The 8,880-nt window shown below is 41.7% G+C and overlaps 1 pseudogene; it reads left to right on the top strand.

Moving 5' to 3' along the window:
• The first annotated feature begins 392 nt into the window (after positions 1 to 392).
• Positions 393 to 8,472, top strand: LOC143668740 (zinc finger protein 518A-like; annotated as a pseudogene).
• The last annotated feature ends 408 nt before the right edge of the window (positions 8,473 to 8,880 follow it).

Raw genomic sequence — 8,880 nt, 5'->3', positions numbered from 1 at the left:
TCGTGGCATTGTCCCAGCATTAAATTGTGTGCCTTTTGTTCCTTGAAGAAAAAGAGTACTTGCTACTGCAATTCCTAGCCTTTTGAAGATTCTGGGTTTAAAAAAAGTTCTCAACTTTTCCTACTGTCCTCTTGGGATTGAGTTTTATTGTGTCTGGAAGCTGGTGCTAGGAATCCACTCTGGCCTCAGGACCTCAGGCCCACTGAGCCTTATATAACTCAAAAGGCTTCACCTGGTCTTCTTGTCAGGACCTCACTTTCTCAAGGTGAGTTTGTGTGGGGAAAATCCTGGTATTTTGAAGATGTCTCAGCACATTACTGTTTCCTGTTTAAATTGCAAATAACTTCGAGTTTTATCAGGAAAAAAAATTGAATTTTTTTTTCCATTAAATCACACCATCTGAACAGAAACAATTATTTTACAATGAAAAACAAACTAATAAAAGATTATGATTTGAAAAATGAGATATTTGATACTACCAGATCAATACCTAAGCCAAGTATTTGAGAAAGTAGTTTTCATCATAAACTAAAAAATGTGAAAATTGACTTACCGAAGATAAATATTCCAAATGAAGTTTTATTGAAACATGAAATTGACAAATACAGAAAATTATTTCAGATTAAACCACAGACTGCAAGAAAATCTATTTCTATAAAGACTATAAGCTGTGGAGAGGAGTGTATGTTGCTCCATAAATCTGAGAGAGCTGGAGAAGAGGGTATAAAAATGTCTGCAAAAATACTCAATTTCAATTGTTCAAAATGCCAAGATGACACTTGATATAGCCCAAATGATTTGCAGAAACACTTTCAGATGTGGCACCATGTGTAATTTTTTGGCAAATGATTTCCAAGCATTTAAACAACACAGGTGTACCCATAGATGCACATGAGTAAAATGTGAGATTTGTAACAATGGGAATGTATATACTTTATTGAACTTGACAAAGCATTTCATATCCACACATTGTGTTAATGGTAATTTTCAATGTGAAAAGTGCAAATTCTCCACCAAGGATGTTGGCACATTTGTTCAACACATTCATAGACATGATGAAATTCATTATAAATGTGGTAAATGCTATCATATATGTTTTACCAAAGGGGAACTTCAGAAGCACCTCCATGTTCATTCTGGTACATTTCCCTTTACTTGTCTGTATTGTAGCTATGGTGCCGTCAGGAGAGAGTACCTTGTAAGATATGTTCTAACTTTGCAAAACATTTATATGCGAAAGAAAAACTAGAAAAAGACAAATACAAAAAAAAAGGATGGCAAAGACTTCAACAGGACTTAACACTGAAAAGATACAAAATAAGTATGTCAAGGAAGACATTCTGGAAACATAAGAAAAGTAACAGAAGTGACAGAAATACAGACAAAAACACACAAGTGCTTTAAAAAATGAATAAAGCACTGACTAAATATGAAGGCCAGAGTTGTCTTGTTCAAGAGCATTTAAATGAAGAAAAGGATAACAGAATACACTGTGAGAAGAGTAATGATAAACCCACTGGGTCAGAGTCAGAAAAGCCAACTCTTCTGTCCACTGGGCAGTGTAATAGAGCTGAAAGAGGGTCAAATTCTAATTCAGGTTTCTTGAAGTCAGTTGTACAAGTACCTACAGTGATAATGGTGAAAAATAATTAACTAACAGGGCAGGCCACGGTGGCTCAGCAGGCAAGAATGCTTGCCTGCCATGCCAGAGGACCCGGGTTTGATTACCAGTGTCTGCCCATGTAAAAAATAAACAAAAATTAAAAAAAAATAATTAACTAACAATTCCTGCTAACTATAAAGCTAAGTTCATGCATTTAAAGATGGTGGATGGAAAACAACACCTTGCAATAAAATTGCTGCCTACTATTAAACAAAATTTATATTCACTGGATTCACAGTCAGATGCTACAAAAGACAGTACTGTCAATTTGTAGCTCCAGACTTTGGATGCCACAGGAGTAACAACTGAGTTAAGTGACACAGATTACATGAAAGCAGCTTTTCCCTTTTCATTTTCACCTCCTAAACTTTCTGGAAAGATAATGTCAGAAAAAGAAATGGTTTTGATATCTCAAATGAGTAATAAGCTTCAGTCAGCAGATGATGAAAAAAGTGTATCTTTGCCAGCAACATCGGAATTGATTATGACATCAGCGAATTTGACCAAAAAAGTTGAAAATAGAGATAATGCTGGCTTACGGGGAAATCAGCTGCCACCATTAGAAGTCCAGATAAAGGCAACTGTATTACCAAGCCAAATGCATATAACAGTGGAGATATGCATAACTATTGCATTAACTATATCAACTCTGAGTTACCTGTTGAATCTCCTAACCGAGCATCATTACCTTTTCATAATTACTCAAAAGTGAATGATTTTAATAAACGTTATAGATTTTCAGGAACAGCAGTGTTTGAAAGTCCTCAAAGAGATTCTTCATCAAGCGAAACAATTATTCAGCAGCCAATAAGTGACTCAGTTGTATCCCTAGTGAGGAAGAAGAGCTCAAATCCAGATAGTCTGCTAGCATCTATTAGCCTTTTAAATACTAAAGATAGTACTTTTAAAACACTGGCTGAAATGGAAGAACAATGTTCTTTAGACAAAGTACAAAACAGTGATGGACAGAATTTGTACACTAATGAAAATCAAAATTTAGAGAGTGTGACTGAAAAATCTAAATGGGATGACATTTCTAGTGTTGATTCACCTATGATGCCTAGAATCACATCTGTTTTCTCTCTCCACAGCCAACAGGCATCAGAATTTTGCCACCTGAAGTAAACCAGTTACTTCAAGATGTATTAAAAACAAAATCTGATGTAAAACAAGACTCTGATAACACTCCAGATAAAGGCTTGGCACTTTATTGTGACAAGCCATTTCATAAACATGAGGAAGAAGGCAAAATAGTTGCATTTTCAGAAGATCTGAAAGGGCATAACATCTTCCCTATTCCATCTGGCAGTGTGGATAATAAGTGCCTACAAATGATACAAAGTTAAAAAGGGGTGGGAAAGAAAAACAAGTAACATCAATGTCACAAAATCTGAGAAATTCAGAGAAGACATCTAGAATTTTAGGTATTGGTACATAACTTAAGACTCAGTCAGATGCAATAATAACACAGCAACTTGTGGAAAACAAATTATGGGCCACTACACAAAATTTAGGCTCTTTATATATGCAGATTCCACTTCTAAATTCAGAACAAAAAAAGACTATATTTGTTCAGACTCCAAAAGGCTTTCTTGTACCATTGCAGATCGCTAATAAGCCTGGATTACATGTTGTTTCAGGAAGACCACGTCCAGTGATTAACACACAAAGTGTACCTACTTCTCTTCTTTTAAGCAAGAAACCTGGCATGATTTTAACTTTTCAAAATGGGAAACTTGAAGGTGTTTCCAGTGTTAAAACTGAGAGTGCTCAAGCTTGTGGTGAAACTATGATAAAGGAACCTTGGGAACACCCCTTTTAAAGGTAGAATCAAACAATAATTGTCTTACACCTGCACTTTGTTCCAGCATTGGCAGTTTGAGCATGAAAAGTAGCTAAGAAAACACTTTGGCATTGAAAGTACCTTACACTATGAAAATGTCAGCTAATTCTTCAGTGAAAGCTGTTCCTGCTCCTAATATGCTATCTGAACATCAGGGCAGTAAGTTCACTACCTTGGATTCAGTAAGACAGCAGAACAAGGGTTTGCCAAAACTGCTTCTTTACACTCTCTTACCTGATGGCAAACAAGGTGCTTTTTTAAAGTGTGTGATGCCAAATAAAACTGAACTACTTAAGCCTAAGTTAGTCCAAAATAGTACATATCATCAAAATATACAGCCAATGAAACCTGAAGGAACACCACAAAAAATATTGCTAAAAAATTTTAACCCTGTTTTAAATGTGACTACTGCTAGTAATTTTTCAGTAAGCAATTCTACATCCTCATTGCAAAAAGGTGGTATACCATCTAATCAGACTACAGGAGAGCAGAAAGAATCAGAGTCTTCTAGAAATGCCTTACCCTTCTTACTAGATAATTTGTTGCCAGCAAATGAAATTGTGATAACTTCTGCATCATGTTCAGAAATTCCTGAAGAACCAGTGTGTAACACTAACCAAACAGAGACCAGAATATTAAAGTATAAGACAAGTTGTCCACATGACAGAAACTTCGATAGAAAAAAGGCTCCCCAAAAATATTTCAAGAATAAAATCTCATGTAAGAAGTGTAGATTCTGAAACCACCTTTGCATCTAGAAACAGAAACTGTAAACGAAAATGTAGGGACAATTACCAACAGCCTCCTAGGAAAAAAGCAACACTGCATAGAAAGTGTAAAGAAAAGGCTAAACCTGAAAATTTTCTTCAAACGTTTGTACCTTGCAGGCCTAGATTTTCAAAAGATTCCATTAGAACTTTGAGGCTTTTTCCTTTTAGTTCCAGACAGCTTGTGAAATGTCCTAGGAGAAACCAGCCAGTTGTAGTTTTTGAATCATCCTGATGCAGATGCACCAGGAGTAATAAATGCAATAAAAACTATTGCTAAAAAAAAAGAAGATGTACAGTCTGGAAAATACATAGGAAAGCTGAAGCAAGAGTAAGTGGGAAAGGTTTTAATATCAAGCAAGGGATAAAATAAAACTTTTCAATAGAATTAGAAAAATGCTTGCTAACTGTTTCCACAGAAGTTGAATCTTTTCACAGAGAGAGTTAAAATGAACACTGCAGGGTTGTAAGGAGGGCAAAACTGTGAAATAAAGAACCATTCCCAATATGTTTACATGTAATGTCTTATTACACACACATTAAGTCCCCTATTATGAATGCCAAGAGATGTAAAATGTTTATGTACAAAAACCAGGTGTTTCCCTTGCCTGCCTCAATAAGTGCACATTTTTAAAAAGGTCTTGGAGATGCAGAACCTGAGGAGAGGCTCAGGAGTGCAGACTCTGGAGAGGAAAATCTAAGTGACTGCCAGGGCTGGCTCTGCCCCAGGGTTTTGTGAATAGGGCCAAATCCAAAGAGCAGCTGGTGGACCCGGCGGCTACCTGTCAGGGGCTCTCAGGTGGGCATCTTGTCTACATGGAGGAGGACAGGACCTTTTGTCTCCTGTCTGGTTCTCTTTGAGCCTCCTGAGAACCTGGACTCTGAGTTCTCCCATCCCTGACTTGGTCTGAGGGAGAGTCTTAGGGAGCTGTGCCACCCAAAATACTTAGTGTGGGCTGTGGGTCACTCAGGGAATGAAAAGTGAGCCCCTTCCTGACTCTAATAAGAATGGGGGGGTATGGAGTTTGGAGGTGAGAATCTCCTGAGGACAATCTTTCAGCATCTCTGCCCACAGCGTGGGTAGTTTGAAATACTAGTGGTCAATGAAAGGGAGTGGAAAGGGATATAGCATGTATGAGGTTTTTCTTTTTTTTTTCTTTTGCTGGAGCGATGCAAATGTTCAAAAAAGTGATCACAGTGATGAATACACAACTATGTGATTAAACTGTGAGCCATTGATTGTAACCACATCAAGAATGTTTATACGTCAAGAATGTTTGTATGACAAGAATGTTTGTATGTATGTTCATTGTTTATAATAAAAATATATTTTAAAAAGTCCCTGTTGACATGCAGAAATCCTCTTCCCAGCCTATACCCTAACCACCATCAAAACTGAAACCCGGTCTCCTTTCCTTATTCTCCCCAACTGTTTTACTTTGCTAGCTGCCAGAATGCAATACACCAGAAATGGGATGGCTTTCTAAAAAGGAGAATTTATTAAGTTGCTAGTTTCCAGTTCTAAGCCCACAAAAATGTCCCAATTAAAGTAAGTCTATAAAAATGTCCAAATTAAGGCACCAATATGACATTACTTTCACTCAAGAAAAACCAATGACGTTCAGGTTTTCTCTCACAACTGGAAAGGCAAATGGTGAACATGGCAACATCTGCTAGCTTTCTCTTCAGGCTTCTTATTTCATGAAGCTCCCTCGTGATGTTTTCCTTCTTCATCTCCAAAGGTCTCTGGCTGTGTGGGCTCTGGTAGTTCTCCTGGTTATCTTGTTATCCTGATGTTTTCTACAAAATGCTTCCTCTGTTAAAGGATTCCAGTAAACTAATCAAGACCCACCTAGAATAGGAGGAGTCACATCTCCCTCTCATCCAAGGTTAATACCCACAAGTGGGTGAGTCACATCTCTATGGGAACAATCAAAAAGCTCCCACCCAGCAATAGTGAATGAGGATTAAAGGACATGGCTTTATTGGGTTCCACCACAGATTCAAACTGGCACACATAGGATAATGTGAGATCTGCTTCTAACTAATAAAATAAAGCAAAGGTCATGGGGTATCACTCTTTTGATGAAGTCATGTCTATAAGACTCAGGTCAGCAGCCTATGGAGAGAGGCTGGCCTGGGGAAGCCAAGGCCCCTGCTGTGAACTCCTCGAGGGCTACAGGGCAGCCCTGCAGACTGTTCTCCAGTTTAGCCTTCTGATGATGCAACCTTTGGCCTGGGCCTTGATTTCCCCCCATGGTAAGCCCTTGACCAGAGACAGGCAGCCAAGTTAAGCTCAGACCCCAGACCCAGGCAATCAGTGAGCTAATACAAAGGGGCTGCTTGCAGGCATCTGCCTGTGGAAGTCAATTTGCAGCAATGGAAACTAAGACATGGATCACCGGGTCAATTCATTAGTGTCTAGTCAAGACCACTGGGAGACGGCTTCCCTTTACCACTTCATTATAAAGAGCCACAGCCATTTGGGGAGCCTGCTCCTGAAGCACCTGCCGCATGGGGAGAGGAGCACAGAATACAGCAGGACTCACCATTTGACCCTAAGGACGGGGTGAAACTGGGAGACACGGAGTACATAGGGGGCTTTGGCCTCATGTCTCCATGGCCTTGGACCATGTGTTGGTGCTACTGACCCAGTTGCCCCACAATGCTGATGCCCCTCGACCTCAGGATGGGGCCCAGAGAGGCTCAGGGGGGCCGTGTTCTCAGACGTGGAGCCAGAGGAGGGAGCCAAGACCCCAGAAATCTGAGTGTAAGTCAGGAGCTTGGGTGGCATGTTGATCTGCTGTTAACTCCAGGAGAGCTGGTTATAATTTCCAGCTGCTGCTGCTTCCAGAGCCGAAGATAATGTCTGTGTCCTAGAGCCCTGGACGCTGAGGGAGGCTGAGTCAGGACAGACAGAAGCCATGGGCCTAAGAGGAGGGAGGAGTTCAGTGAGGGATGAGGTCAGGGACATGAGCCAGGGGAGGCCAGGGAGGAGGGAAAGAAGGGTCAGTCCAGGGCCCCCTGTGGCCTCCTCCTTTGATGCCTCTCAATCATGCAAAAAGCAAGGAGGGAGAGGGGCGTGGGACGCAGGTCACAGCGGGGATGCCCCAGAACTCTGCCTACCAAGGGCTACAGCCAGAACTGGGACCCTCCAGGTCTCTCTCATCCCCTCTTCATCTCCCGACATGCACGAGGGGACTCCATCTGCTGTTCCCTGAACCCTGACAATTCTTAGTCCTCCTTTGCTCTGAACCCTCAAGGTTCAGCACTCAGTAGACAAGGTAGGAAGGGAGTGGGGTGATAAGTCCCCTAAGGAGGAAGCAAGAGACACAAAGCATGAAGGCACCGCCCATCAGTGAGCACCTGGCCCTCTTGCCACTTCCCTCCTGCCACACCAGCCTTCCCTGCCTCACACGGTGGACATCGTTGGGATGCAGCTTTGTCATAAAGTCTTGAAAGATGTGAGGGAAACAGCCAAGAGGATGTCTGGATGCAGAATATTCCAGAAATAAGGAACAAAATTGCAAAGGTCTTAGAGCAAGAAAGGCAAAGGGGTTGAGTAACAAAAGGCAAAGTGGTGGGAGGGAGGGGGATAGGCGGGAGGGGTCAGGCAGGATAGGGTCTGATGGTTTAGGACCTTGTTTTAGTTTGCAAGCTGCTGGAATGCAATATACCTGAAACAAAATGGCTTTTTTTAAAGGGGAATTTATTAAGTTGCAAGTTTACAGTTCTGAGACCCTGAAAATGTCCAAATTAAGGTATCCTGAAAAAGACACCTTGGTTCAAGAAGGCCGATGATTTCTTCAGGGTTTCTCTCTCAGCTAGGAGGACACATGGTGACATCTGCTAGCTTGCTCTCCCAGCTTCTTGTTTCCTGAAGCTCCCCAGGGGGCATTTTCCTTCATCTCCAAAGGTCTCTGGCTGCCTGGGCTCTTGGCTCTGGTTGCTCTGTCAGTTCTGGTGGCTCTAAAGCTTTTTCCCAAATTGTTTGCTCTTAAAGGGCTCCAGTGAGCAGCTCCACCTTGAAGGGGTGCAGACACATCTCCTTGGATACCATCCGGAAAGATCTCACCCAGCAATATGGAATGAGGATTGAAAGACAAGGCTTTTTTGGGGTATGTAATAACTTCAAACCTGCACAGACCTCGGGCTGCCTCAGGGCTGGGCACAGGCAGGTGTTAGTTCTCCGGACCTGATGAACTGGTGAGCTAAGACATTTGGTAACGCCGTGTCCCTGCTCTCACACCAGGTGTAGGACTGGGGAGGGCCACATCAGAAAATACTTTAGGCCCCGGGACGGTGCTAACGTCACATGAACTCTGCGGTGCGCAGGAGTCAGGAGGGCAGTGCAGACAACAGCAGACTGCGGTCATGGCTGTATTCTAACGAAAGTTCATCTGCTATAGGATGAGCCTGTGAACCGCTGATGGTACAATTTGTTGGATGATTATATGGTATGTGGATGTATGTCTCAATAAAATCGCGATAAAATAAAACAGCAAGGAGTGCAAGGGTGGCTTAGGGGCAGACTCTTCGCCTGTGAAGCGGGCCCTGCACCTCAACCCCCACCCCCCAAGGTTCAGAAACTGGTGCTGCGATAAGGG

Source organism: Tamandua tetradactyla, chromosome 25 (genome assembly GCF_023851605.1).
Source record: "Tamandua tetradactyla isolate mTamTet1 chromosome 25, mTamTet1.pri, whole genome shotgun sequence".
Lineage (NCBI taxonomy): Eukaryota > Metazoa > Chordata > Mammalia > Pilosa > Myrmecophagidae > Tamandua > Tamandua tetradactyla.
This window is presented reverse-complemented; position numbering and strand designations above follow the sequence as displayed.